This window comes from Paroedura picta, chromosome 9, assembly GCF_049243985.1.
Source record: "Paroedura picta isolate Pp20150507F chromosome 9, Ppicta_v3.0, whole genome shotgun sequence".
NCBI lineage: Eukaryota > Metazoa > Chordata > Lepidosauria > Squamata > Gekkonidae > Paroedura > Paroedura picta.
In genome coordinates this window covers 61851915-61866677 of record NC_135377.1, presented here as the reverse complement: position 1 = coordinate 61866677, position 14763 = coordinate 61851915, and the positions used below count along the sequence as shown (strand labels likewise).

Sequence of the window (14763 nt, the reverse complement as noted above, 5' to 3'; positions counted from 1 at the left end):
GCAACCTGCCACAACTAAAACTCCAGCCTGCAGCCCGGCATGAAACCTCCAGTGCTTAAACGGTCGTAGAGCTTTGGTGGCCTTGCAAGTAAACGGATGCAATAGATCTCTTGTGAGAAGTTATCAGTGAGGAAGGAATTTCATCCCTCTATAGGATATGGAATTCTATCTTTGGAATTGGACCACCCTTGCACTGAGTGGAAGCGCTGTTGGTGGCAGCGCTGAATCTCTGCTGTGTTTGTAGGTTCAGAGGCAGACAGGCAGGCGATTAGGCTTGTTTCAAGCTGTCTCATTTTCACGGTTTGTTCTCCTTTTTTCTGATCCCGGTTATTAAAAGCTTAGGTTTCTTGAAGTATTGGTATTTGCTGGCCCTTGTTTGTTTTTCCTCCAGCCTGTCCTCCTCCTGTCCTGTGGATCAGCACTCAAAAAGTAGCCTTGAGATTTAAGAATATTTAGGGAGCATTTTCATTCTTGGGGCGGGGGAGAATTATTAAGAATTATTCCAAAGGTGGCGGCTGTGTTAGTCTATTGTAAAAAAAAATTAAAATAAAACGATTCCAGTGGCTCAAAACTAACAGTATATATTCCAGCACGAGTTTTTGTTAGTTGTTAGTATATATTCCAGCACGAGTTTTTGTTGTTAGAACATACTTCCGCCGATGCTGAAATTAATCCTAGTTTAATTGTTACACTTACTGTTTCATTAATTAACATAAAAAGTGGTTCTGGGTGTTGGAAGGCTAGCCATAATAATCTGCTGCAGCAAAATAACTGTCACCAGCAAAAGAACACATGAAAGGTCAGCGTGTCTATATAAAGGTTATCTCCCGGTTGCCTTCATAAGGTGGTGTAGTAAGATGTGTGAGCGTCCCAAGGCCTCCCAGTTTCATTTTATGTCTAGCTGGGATTCAGACCATCTCACTGGTCCAAGTCCAGCATTCTAATTGTGACACCATACTGACTTTCTTAAAGATTACTGTTATGGTATTGGGTATATTTCTCCAGGAGTAAACTCAAGTGGTATTTTTTCTATGAAGTAATGGGACAATGTGGCTGGGGTTAAATATTCATACCTCATCTTTCTCCTGCCCTGCCCTGCCCTGGGTGGTCCAGGCCAACCCGATCTTGTCAGACCCCGGAAGGGAACAGTGTTGGCCCTGGTGAATACTTGAGTGGGGGCTACAAGAAAGTCCAGAATTAGCTATGCATAGTCAGGAAATGGCAAACTACCTCTGTATGTTGGTGGCCTTGAAAATTTAATGGGGTTGGTATAAGTCAACTGCAACTTTATAGCAATTTCTACTGCTACTACTACTACCACCACCACCACCACCCCATCACCAGCACTGCCCCTACCTTCAAAATGCAACATTTGCAACTGGATTTTGTAAGAAAGAAAAATGCAGGGAAAAAGAGTTTTGGAATTAAATGTAGCATGCAATTTGACAATGAGTTACAGTTATCACTAATACAGTGCTTGGTTTGGATAGGTTGAGAACATCTGTAAAGTTTTTCTGACTTCATAGGATCTAGGGGTACACTTCATTTTTCCAGCAGCACAAAATTGGCTTGCTCTACATCATTATAAGTAAAATTATGCTTTTCTAATGGACTGTGAATCACTTTGGCTAAATGAATCTTTTCCAAAACGTCGATTCAGTATGAACAAATCTCAGGCCCAAAAGGAAATTTGTATGTAGAACAATTTGGAAATCCCACCCTCCCCAAATTTTCTCCTCTGGGTTATTATAAACTCTCAAGAATTCAAACAAACTAGTCCCTGTTTCCCCCCTATTTAACTGGCTCTTAATTGCTGTCAACATTCTGTCCCTAATGAAGCATTTTGAGTTTTTAGCAGGTTCCTTTTTGTTTTCCTTTCAATTCATTTATGGTCATATTTTCTGCATAGCTGGGAAGTCCCTCAAGTATTTCAAAAACTACTGATTTGTCTGTGGATGGACTGGTTTTGCTGTTTTCTTCTTTGGCATGAGGACCACCACTTTATTTGTAGGTATCAATTATTCCATCTAATTCATATTGTCCTGTCTCAGTTATCCCCTTGGCTCATGATCCCTTGAAGGGTTTATGATCACGCTGTTCTTTCTAGTAATTCTGTAATATGTCTGCTTCTTCAAATTAAAATTGGTTGAAAAGGGGGAGATCTCTGTGCATGTTGACAATAAACTCCATTTCTGTATCCAAAGGGGCAGCTAATTTATTGTGACATGATACAATTCATGGTAAGGAAGAGAAAATAAGTTTGTGTTATATATAAGTGCAGAAGAAAAAGTAAATGTTAGAAGGTGAATGTGCTTTGAGCAATGAAACTAGAAATTGTGAAAAATGTAAGGGGAAATGTTGCAAAGATAGCCTGAGTATAACGATAGATTTTTAACTCATTAAAGGTGTTTATTGATTTTGTAAGAAGTATAGATCTGCAGTTACATATTTGAATAGCTTAAGATGCACACTAAAAACTATATCCCAGGACACAGATAAGCAATTAACCACCCAACCAAAGTAGAAATCATTAATATATCTAAATCTCCAAATAGTTCTTCCTGTGGATACTCAAATCTGAGGTTGGAGCCATGAACAGTCAAGACAGATTTTCTTACAAACCTGGTTAAAAAGCCCCCAGGTTTGCAGAAGAATATGAAACCTGAAAAAATATACACATGGGGCTGGTAATCATAATCCAAGATTGGAGGCACATGAATCTCTGTGGCCACTAAGGGAGTTGCTGGGCAACAATAATCAGTTAGCATAGAGCAGGGGGTTGGACTTGATGGCCTGTATGGCCCCTTCCAACTCTATGATTCTGTGATTCTAACACAATTTCACTGGGCTCAGCACAACATAGCCAAGTAGTAGGCATCACCCAACTCATCTGAGAAACTTGCTACCACACAACTTTTTATTATTAGTATTAGTATTATTAGTATTAATGTTACGGTTATTTATGTTATGGATTGTTTCATGTATTGTTTATACGTTTTATGTAAACCACCCTGAGCCTCCAGGGAGGGCAGCATATAAAACAGACAAAGTAATAAATAATTGCTCGCCACTCCCAAACTAGCTGGCTTGTGGCAGGTTGCAGAATAAAAACCGCACAATAAAACACATTCGTTCCAATCACTACAATTCCCACAGCACTGAAAATATGCCCTAGCTCTCTGCCACCTTCCTCCTTCCCTGGACTCAACAAATCCACCCAACCTGTGCCTCAGGGGGAGATGCTGTAATGTGGTGGGGAGTTAGAGTGATGTACAGGCTATTCTGAGGATGGGGCCCCTGATCTTAACTGCCCCGGCCTCAACCAAAAACCTGCCAGAAGAGCTCCATCTTGCAGGACCTGCAGAACAGTGAAAGCTCTGGCAGGGCATAAGGAGATAGGCGATCCCTCAGATATTTTATTTATTTATTTTATGTATTCATTTATTTGTATTTATATACCACCACCACCCATTGCAGCTCAGGGTGCTATATGTAGGGGTCAGATGATGGATGGCCTGAAAGGTTGATACAAAAAAAAATCATCTGGGACATAGCTAGCAACTAGTGCACCATGGCCAGGTGCCCCAATGACAGATAGTTCACTAGTAGCCTCGCCTGGCATAGATGGAAACTGGTGACCTGTGCCTCGATTGATAAGGAGGTGTTAAGGATCACTCCCAGATTCCTGGCCAAGGGCAAGATTTTAAGCTGCACCCTAGGCAAGCTGGGAAGGCATACTTCCTGATCTAAGTTCAGCCAGACTTCTCTGGGAGGCTGCCAAGGGAGAACAGGAAGCAAAGCTGAGTGCCAGTGTTGTTCGGATGTTAGATCATCAGACTAGGATCTACAGGGATTTACAACCAGTGCTCCATGAGAGCTCCCCAGGGACTCCACAGCCTTCCACTATATCATGCCTTAATGGTCTTGGACACAAGCTATTCCCGGCATTGCCATGAAAGCAGGGAATAAGCCTCTTCCATTGACCTGGGGTGGCGTTCTTCCATGGTTACCATGGCTGGGAAAGGGGGCAGAGCCTGAACTCCTGCCTCAAACCCCGTCATTGTTCTGCTGTTATGACTGTATTGCTATTGTTCAATTTACCATGTTATCTGTACTGTTTTTTCTCCAGTTCCATGTAAACCGTTCTGAGCCTCAGAGGAGGGCAGTATATAAATATAATAAATAAAATTTCCCCCCTTTCAGTCCTCCTTGGGTGTGGCTAGCTGACATCACTTCTGGTCCAGTTTTGGGGCTCCTCAAAACCTGAACGAAATTGGGGGGCTCCTCCATGGTCAAAAGGTTGAAAACGACTATGGATTTGAGGTACAGTTTCAGATACCTGTTCTGCCATGGAAATGTTGCTTCCCTGGGTGCCTGCAGGCCAAGCATTCTCTCTCAGCCTAATCTGATGAGGTTGTTGTAAGGATGAAGTAAATGAAAGGAGAATTGCTTTGGGTCCTCATTGGGAAGACAGGTAGGGTGTAAATGCAGTAAATAAATAATAAATGTTGTGAGATTGCGAGGGAACAGATAAAAGTGGTGGATGGGTAGTAAAAAAGGGAAAGCAAGAGGGCATCTACCAGGAGGAGAGAAAGAATGTGGGGAAGGGATGCAGGGAAAATCATCCCTGCAAGTCCTTGCATTATGTGACTTGTCTTATTGACTCCAATGGGACTATAAATTGTTTCAAGTCTGAGAACTCCTGCTCGAGTGGGAAATGGATCAGACTGAAAGCTGAATTTTTCTTTTGCATTCTCATATGACCCTTCAAGGAGATGTCTAATTATCTGGAACCTCAGCTCCATAAATAACTTGCTTCCTGCTGGTCTTGAACACCACTAGAGAGCTGAACAGAGCAAAGTACTGTATAAGCCACATCAAAGCACATCCTACTCTTGTCCTAAAATATATGTATTTCATTTTATTTGGGCCTGAAAGTTAAAGCAGGCATTTGGAAGAAATACCTTCACAATTAATTATGCTTTTTAAAAAAGATATCAATCAACACATTTTCTAATCATTGCCTTAAAGCTATGTCATCCTGTAATTTTAAGGCTATGTATGGTATTAGGAGCCATTGATTTGATGTGCCTGGTGGCTTGACCATAATAACTCATAATCATTACTGGGATGCATTTTTTGAAAGAGGAAGAAACTAATCAGGACTTCTAAAGAAAACTGGTTAAAGGAAGTTCTCTGTAAAAGCTACTGCAAATAACGTCATGTAATAAATGATAATAAAGGATCCCTAGTTGTGTCTGAGGCAGTGAGTTCTAATAACGTCATGGTTAAGATACTACAAGTCTTCATCTTGGGCAGGCTGAAATTGACTTAACATGGCTAACCTTTAAAAAGGACATACATTTGTAGTTCAGTCCTGAATGTTGCAACTCTCTAACCCAGGGGTAGTCAACCTGTGGTCCTCCAGATGTCCATGGACTACAATTCCCATGAGCCCTTCCCGACTACCCCTGCTCTAACCCCAAAGACTTCAGTAGATTTAGGATTGTAGCTCTGTTTATGATTGTACGGTTAGTACGTGCACAGCCCAAAAATTCAAAAATGTGGCCTTTGACAGCAGATGTCTATTTCCAATGTCAAATAGAACAAGAATCAGCGAACAAATTTCATTAAACTAAGTAGATTTAAATAACTAACTTCTATTTTTGTAATTTCATTATCATCCTACAGTGAAGTACTAACGGTATTTTCAATAAATACATTGTAAAAAATATACCATTGAGTGATTTTGTGAAAAATATAGTTTCCCCGCCTGTCTTTAGTTACTTTGTATGAGAGTTGTATGAAAAGAGTATGAAACAACCCTGCCATTGTATGAATCAAAGGGTGTGATCATATTCTCTGCAGACAATCCAATCTGCAAGACTGGATTTCATTTAATCTCCTTTGCACTGCAGCAAAGCAATTAGTAACCATGTTGCCATTGCGCAGTTGAAGCAGAAGCTGCAGCGGGGCATCTAAACTAGGTGTCTGAAACATCTTCAGATTCTATAAACTGTTCAGTCATGTGGCAAATCACAAGAATGTGGCCTCAACTAAAATTCTAAGAAAGATTCCTCCCCCTGTTCTAGCCTTTCTATGCTGCATGTATACTAAAAGGCAGAACTTCAGACTTCAATAAAATCTGAATTGAATGTGGAGCAAATGCTGTGTTCTTGCTCTAAAATGTTGTGTTGGCAATATTGAATGTCACCATACATAGAATCATAGAACCATAGAGTTGGAAGGGACCTCATGGGTCATCTAGCCCAACCCCCTGCACTATGCAGGACACTCACAACCCTATCGCTCATCCACTGTAACCTGCCACCCCCTTGAGCTTTCACAGAATCAGCCTTTCCGTCAGATGGCTATCCAGCCTCTGTTTAAAAATTTCCAAAGATGGAGAACCTACAACCTCCCTAGGAAGCCTGTTCCACTGAAAAACCACTCTAACTGTCAGAAACTTCTTCCTGATGTTTAGACGGGAAAAATACCTTTTTTCTCCTGTTTGTTTTTGTAGGAATATTGATAAATCTTCAAGAATCGAATTCACTATTCCTCGCTGGCCACATTTTATTCCCATACCCATCGAAATCTAAACTCCTGAGGTCTTATTTTAGTCCCACAAGTGATAGGATGATCTAATGCAGTGAAATTGTGAGTTTTTCATGTGTCCCTTAGTCCTCATTTTCTCAGTGATGTTCCTAAAGATTGAGTCATGCTTGGAGCTATGAGTGCTGCTATCGTTGTCCATCCTACATCATTGCTGCCTTGGGTGAGGCATAATGGAGAATACTGGACTTTTTCACTTGACTTATGCCTTATTTTCTTGGCAGCCTATCAACAAGGCCTGGAATAGTTCTGGATATGCTTTTGCCCTCCCTCTGTATTTTCATAATTGTGGAGTTCATTTATTTTGCTATCAGTGCTTGAAAATCAGAATTTTCAAGGGGAGAGTGCTGCTGTCATTAATAGTTGCTCCTTTATTTTTGCCATGTGTTTGCATCAATATTTAAAGATTGAAAATTAACATAGGGATGAAGAGAAAGAGTGTAAGGTATTCCATTGGCACACAAAGGCTGCTCTGGCGGGAAGGGTAGTATTTCCGAGTCAGGGGGACTGCGGCTGGCTATTATTGGGGAGGGTTGATATGATTCCCTAGATCCCAGTAGATTTTCTCAAGGTCTGTTTTATCATGTGTTCCATGATAGCTATACACCTAGACTAGCATTCATTTGTTGAAAAGTGTAGGACTGAGCAAGGAGTTGGAGCTATTGGTGTTGGCATTAGGGCAGAAAATAATCTTCTGAAGATACCACTGCAGTAGTATATTTTAAAAAAATCAACAACTTTGAATTACCTAGATAAAATTTTGGCATAAGAAAAGATCTAGCTGCTGCTTTGTCATGTTTCTCAAAGTGCATATGTGCTCTACAGCCAGCATGGTGGTGCGGGTTAGAGCAGCAGACTCTTAATATGCAGAATTGGGTTTGATTCCCCATTCCTCCAAATGAAGCCTGCTTGGTGACCTTGGGCCACTCACAGTTCTCTCAGAACTTTCTGAGCCCTACCTTTCTCACAAAGTGGGGAGAGGAAGGGTAGGCGATTGTAAGCCATTTTGAGACTCCTTATGGGTAAAGCGAAGTAGGGTTTAAAATCCTCCTCTTCTGTTTCGAGCTTCCTGGGCAGGTGTGTATTCTTTCTTAACCTTGTAGAGCCATCTAGCAGTCATTAAGCAAAGAGAGCAACACTTTATTTTTTTCTTTGCACATGGTAGCAGCCTTAAGCCTATTTAGCAAGTCCTAGGAAGGATTGGTTGCCTGGGGAAGGCACTGGCAAACCACCCCGTATTGAGTCTGCCATGAAAACGCTGGAGGGCGTCACCCCAAGGGTCAGACATGACTCGGTGCTTGCACAGGGGATACCTTTACCTTTACCTTTAGGAAGGATTGGTAGGAATTGGTAGGAGTTCTTACTAGTAACAGGATACAAGACAACAGGTTAGTGGACTCTACTTTGGTCAAGTTCAGATGTAGCAAGAATCGGAGAGGTCTGTCAAGACCTGTGGCATCCTGAGAATGAAGACTCGTAGATCTTGTTTAACTGTTCATGGCAGATTTCCAGAGGCCACAGAATCCCATCGCTAGACTAGAAATTTCAATGTTTTTCACTGTACATTCGTTTTATTGTTCTTTGTTAGAACTAATTAGAGTGTTGTTATTGCTCCCCCCCTGCATTTCAGTGTGTGCCTTGTCTTTTTCATAAAGTTACTTTCCATAGTGCATGCTTGAACATGGAAAACATGTTTGCTTTATGAGTACTTCTTCCTCTCCAGTTCATAATTATATTTGCCTTTCACCCCATTTGGAATTTCTCATATGTTTGATTCCTCCAGCAATGAGAGGTATTGGTAAAGGCATGCAGTACTTGCTTGCAGGAGCTGCTTTAGCTCCTTTGCGTTTTATTACACGCTTGCCTGCTGCTTATTTTCCCCCCTAGAAGCTCATTAATTCACTAGCATGACGCAGTCCTTCCAGTATGAAGTAGTGTCAAATGGTCCGGTTCCATGCCAGCAGTGTTTAGAAATGCACACGCTGTTTATTTTTCCAGGGACTCAATAGATAATTCATTTGTCATATCATATTTATGCTCCATTTGGATCAGAATTTCCTTTTTTAAAAGAAAAAAACAAGAAAACTGCACCAATTCAAGAGGATTCACTAGAATTCACATAGATTACATATCATTACATATTAGAAATTATTTCAAAAGATTGTTTCCTGATTACTTTTATTTAATGAGCATGCTCAAAAATATAACATGATGAAGACAATAATTGTTTTGACTGATCTGCATGTTGATGTATACCAGTGGAGCCATAATTCTTAGGATCTTCCATACATGTATAAACATACACTGGAGTCCAATAATGTGTGAAACAGCCTAGAGGGAAAAAAGAGGGAGAGAAAATATCTTAAAGGAATGTTCTAAATGTTCCTATTAAATATTTAGTGATTGCTCAGAGCCATGTGGATATAGTAGATTGTGTCATGGTGATATTAAACACATCCAAATTGAAGGTGTGCAAACAGCTGGATGACCTTGGGCTAGTTACAGCACTAATAAAGCTGTTCTGACCGAGCAGTAATATCAGGTCTCTCTCAGCCTCACAGGGTGTCTGTTGTGGGGAGAGGAAAGGGAAGATGACTAAGCCCCTTTGAGGCTCCTTCTGGTATAAAAAAGTGGTATATAAGAACCAACTCTTCTTCAGTAATATCAGGGCTCTCTCAGCCTCACCTACCTCAACTTATTGCACCATATTTACAGGTGTGAGTAACTTTGAGATTCCATTGAACCACAAACTATTGTGAATCAAACAAGATCCATTTTGGGTCGGAACATTTTCCTTTGTAAGCTCTACATACAATACTTTGCTGATTCTTTTAAGAATTCCTCAACAAGAAATACATTTCCTTTTTGAAAAACAATGCAAGACAGTTTTTGTCTGTAAATATGTTTTTATTGCAAGCATGTCTTCTAATTTTACTCATTGCACCATCTATTGCGGTATGTAGTCTAAGAGAAACCAAGGCAGATACTCATTTAGAAAATGTACATGATGCCTCTCCAGAGACCTGCTCAAATTGGCATATGAAGTACAATAAAAACAGTAAAATCACAAAAGCAATGTAAGAATGATCAATGATAAAACAAGCTATAAAAACAAGCCAGGGGCATTATTAGGACAGCATAAAACAGCATGTGACATCCTAAAATGATGTTCATAAAATAGTCCTCAGCTTAAAAGCAAGACTATCAGAACATCTAAAAGTAAAAAGCCTGGGTTAAAAATTAATGCTTTAGCTTGGTGCTGAAAGAACCGTAAAGTATGTGGAACAGATGAATTTCAAGGGGGGAGAATATTTTGAAGATGAGTGGACACAGTTGTTTTTTAAAAAATTCTTATCCTCCTTCTTGCCTTTGCAGTCTTTGTTGCAACAGGGCTTGGGAAGGAGATCTTAACTGGGCTGTATGGGAAGAGGTGGTCCACAGAGTACCCCAGAACTAAGTCACTGAATGCCTTAAAATTGATGTGGTGGAATTGTGCCTGGAAATAGATGTGCAGTGGCCCCTGATCTTTTTAACACAGAAGACTGTAGCAAAATGGCAGATTTCTGATAATTAGAAAACAAGGGGAATACACAGAAATGTGTGAAACTACCATGTTGAGTCAGACCTTTGTTCTCTCAAGGTCAGTATTGTCCAACCAGACTGGCAACAGAGTTCATTGGTCCCAGGTACTAGAGGTTGTTCCCATCACTTCCTACCTAATCCTTTCAGTAAGAGATGACAAAGATTGAACATAGAACCTCTTGCAGACACTACAGATGCCCTCTTCCTTGTTCACAGCAAGTGTGTGTGTGATCTGTATGGACTTCTATAGCCTCTTGTGTGAATTAAGACAGAAGCAACTGCATATTGTAGATTAGTGTCCCCACATGTATCTTAAGACCAGGGGTAGTCAACCTGTGGTCCTCCAGATGTTCATGGACTACAATTCCCATTAGCCCCTGCCAGCAAATGCTGGCAGGGGCTCGTGGGAATTGTAGTCCATGAACATCTGGATGACCACATGAACATCTGGAGGACCACAGGTTGACTACCCCTCTCTTAAGAGATTGCTTTGTCCTTGCAGTTCAGTGCTTGACAACTTTTGTTTTTGCTTTTAATCATTTCACCTTTCCAAAAGACTCGTGGTAGTTAACATAATAATTTAAGCTGCAAAATTATGAACTGAGCTCAGTTTTCAACAGATAAAAGGTGCAATGTGGCCAAAATACTCCATAAATGACTTGGGTTATCAGTATTGTGAAGTTGAATAGAAAGGTATTTGGAAGTTATATGCCTTACAGGCCTTATGAAGGTCAAGCAGAAAAGGTCCCTGCATATTAATTTTGGCTAGCCGTTCCATAATTGAGAGGTGATGCATTAGAAAACCTGGCTTCTGGTGTTGTGCTAGGTGGACTTCACAAAGGGACGGTTTAATATTGTGTTCAACCAAAAGAACTTTGCAGGGAACCAGGGAAACAATCAAATGTTTTGATTTTCTTTGAGCACGGCATGGGACTGTCTTTCTCTCTATGTGTGATCAAGAAGAGACTTTCCTACTGTCAAAGGCAGGCATTTTAAAATACAATTGTTTAGTGTTCAGATTTTTATGCATCACATATGATTTTACAGGTATACCTTGGGAAGTGTGGAACACTGGGAATTTTGATTACTATTTTTTTGAGAACAGTGGAACATAACATAGAAAATACATGGTGTCTTTTAAGTGGTCACAGTTGGTGGTGCTGTTCAAGACAGCAGGGACTAAAATGCAAGAAAAATACTACCTGCCACTGTGAAGTACCATCTTTCAAACTTCCTGCCCCATTAAACTGGAGGCCTGTCAAACAGAGAGCTACAATTTGACCTAAGCTTCATTCCATCACTGCAGTGTGTGTGTGGGGGAGGGGCATTTAAGAATGTATGGTTGGTAATAGTATTGATTCTCCTTGGAGAATAAGTTCAGTCTGCAGCCCAGTTCTCCACATACTCAGGAAATCTTACTCCCAGTTAAGTGTGCATATAGCCATAGCCCTAGTAATTCTTGTTCTTGGTGGTGGAAGGTGCCACCAAATCACAGCTGACTTGCAGAGAGTTTTCAAGGCAAGAGACGTTTATGTGGTTTACCATTGCCTGCCTCTGTATAGTGCAGTGGTTCTCAGCCTTCCTAATGCTGCAGCCCTTTAATACAGTTCCTCATGTTGTGGTGACCCCCAACCATAAAATGATGGAAGTGTTTTTTCACAGAAATTAAACCAAAACTGACCAATAACGTGAAGATCCATTGTTCATGATGGTATATAAATTGTTTCCCCCCCCCCCCGGGGTCTCTCAGTTCAGCTCTGCCCCACCATGCCGATCTCGATCTTTTCTGCTGCTCCAGGCAGACGAACGCTTTATCTCGATCTACCCACAAGGCTGTTGTGTGGATGGCACCCCCCCCCCCGACCCAGCTGCTTGCCCTGCCGTGAACCCTGTGAAAGAGTCATTCGACCCCTAAAGGGGTCCCGAACCCCAGGTTGAGAACCATTGGCATAGTGACATGGGACTTCCTTTGTAAGGAGGAATTGCAGAGATCTTTTTGAGAAGGAAAATCTTTTTGTTAAAGAGTTTTTGGCCTACTAAATGCACAGCAGATATAGAGTCTACTGCAATCCTGGGCATCATTACAAAAAATTTCTATTGCAAACTTTTCTCCCAAGCATTTATGAAGCTGCCAGTACAGCTGCTGTTGTCAAATTTCAGTATCTTGATTTATATTTCCCCCTGAAACCCCAATCCAACCTTCATTACTCACCAGTTGCCCGATAAGCCACAGAGACTTCCACCCATAGTAATTCTCACTGGAGCAGTTTGAGAAGTCTTATCAGTGGCACATTAAAAGAAAGTTTAAGTAAAGTGTGTGGAGTATGTGCACAAGGGGCTAATACAAGCTGCCATTTTAGTCTGAACAGGGTTCCCAGGTCTTCTAGGTTCTCCCCTCCCAGCTGGAACCATATCCAGTGCTGGGAGTGTTCCTTTCTGTAATTATAAGTAGGTATTGGCAAACCACCCTGTATTGAGTCTGCCATGAAAACACTAGAGGGCGTCACCCCAAGGGTCAGACATGACCTGGTGCTTGCACAGGGGATACATTTACCTTTACCTTAAATAGCAGGTGTCTTTTTTGGGGGGGGGATTTGGGGTTTGTTGTTTTATCTTTGGTTTTAGCTGGGGGTGCTTTAACAAGCATTATAATCCACTTTGAACAGAGTGGAAAGGTGGGATATAAATAGGGTTGCCACATCTTTCACAGCTGCTAATGGGGGTTGGGGAACTTTCTGGGAGTGGGAAAGGGCAACAAAACATGCTGACATCACATGGAAGTGACATCGACATATCAGTGATGTTGTGGGTGATGATCTGGCCTTTGGGCAAAAACTCTGTTAGTATTAGCTTCTAACTGTAGAGTGTTGACCCCAAACCAGAATATCATACCCCGATAACTCCAGTGTGTTGACATTATATCCGGTGACATCATCATGTTGTGTTAATTTCCAGTTTTCTTCCCTGGGGTGGGGTTAATTTGGGGGGGGGGTGAGGTATGCCCGGTAAGAGGGGGAACTCAGCCTGACCAGGGTAACTGGCAATCCTAGTTATTAAATAATCCTTAACACCGCAGCGCCGCGGATTAAATAATGTGCTAAGGGCTTGGTGGGAGGAGTTAGGGTGGGCTTTGTCTGTGATGAGGAAGGGGCCTGATTGGCCCCTTCCTCCGGACAGACCATCGGCCGGGGCAATCAGCAGGCGCTTCGCGCCTGCTGATTGGCCCAGCCGATTCCCGTCCTGCCAACAAGGAAGCGCGGCTCTCAGTTTCTCCCTTGCCAGCAGCCTGATGCAGCAAGAGGCGCTTCGCGCCTCTCGCCGCATCAGGCTGCCAGTCAAGGGAGCCCCCGACAGCCGTGCCGAGCACTGCTGCCGGGGGCTCCCTTGCCTAGCGCCCACTGTATTTTAATTACAGTGGGCTTGATTACTAGTTTAATAAATAATGCATCAGCTGGAGGTTAGTGTTTATGGTTGCTAGGTAACATTCTGGTGCAGGCAGTTCCACCACTGCCTGTTGTGAAACAGGAAGCTGGCAGTGATAGGCCCCATGTTTAGAGGCCCATGTGGAGCCAATCAGTAACTGCAGGAGATACCTTTTTTAAATGGGTGGGCTTTGGGCTTCTGCAGCTTTATGCTAAGTGTTCTAGGTTTTCTAGTAACTGACAGGATTACTTTCCTAGAATGTGATGGTAGTTGGTCCTGAGCATCCTGTAAGATACGCAGCAAGATGTATTACGCACTTCTATGTAGTGACCTGGGGCTTCCTTGGTGGCCTCTCCTCTAAATACTCACCAGGGCCAACCTGGCTTAGCTACCAAGATCTGACAAGATCGGACTAGTCTGGGTTATCAAGTTCAAAGAAATGTTCCTGAAGTGGAAAGAAAAAGCTATTACTTGGGGGAGGGGGGCATTCATATAACAGGGTGGTCCTCTGCAGCCATTTAAAACCTAACTAGGAGGGGGGGGGGCTGTGGAGTCTGATTTCCATCTTCACCACCCCATTTCCCATGGCTTTTATCAATTTTACTTTTCTGTCGTTACTAAGTTGCACAGAAAAAAAAAATCTTGGAAAGAAGTCAAATGCTCCGGAGCACCTGTTGCTTTCCTTTCGGAAGTTTGCCTGCCTGCTCAGTTTTCTCTTTTAAGGATGTGCTACTCAAGGGGCCAGTAGAGCGCAGCCCCATTATGCACCCCACCTTGCATTTTTGACAGCGATATGAACAAGAAAATAACGGATAGTCTGAATTTCCCCACATATAATTGTAGCTCTTTGAGGGCCAAATTCTCAGCAGCGAGAGATGGCTATGTATGGAAACCAAGCTGAGCTGCAAATTGGAACTCCAGTCCATTCTGTTGGTGTGTTGAGATTCATGCTGGTAAGAAAAACTAGCAGTTGTCCAGACATGCCTACTTCGGTGATATAATAGATGCCTCCTCCTTCACACTTTTCCTCCGCTTTAAGAAAGATGCATTATGCAACAGTCAGCTTGTATGAATGACAGCCCCTTCCAGACATGATGTGTCTCTCTACTGCCAACAAGATAGTTCCACAGCAAAGTGAGCCAA

At 42.0% G+C, this 14763-nt stretch overlaps 1 long non-coding RNA gene across 39 annotated transcripts in view; it reads left to right on the top strand.

Annotated features, from left to right (window-relative positions):
• LOC143845043 (uncharacterized) overlaps window positions 1-14763 on the top strand; it is a 622217-nt gene that overhangs the window by 205483 nt on the left and 401971 nt on the right. The gene's annotated exons all lie outside the window — the stretch shown is intronic.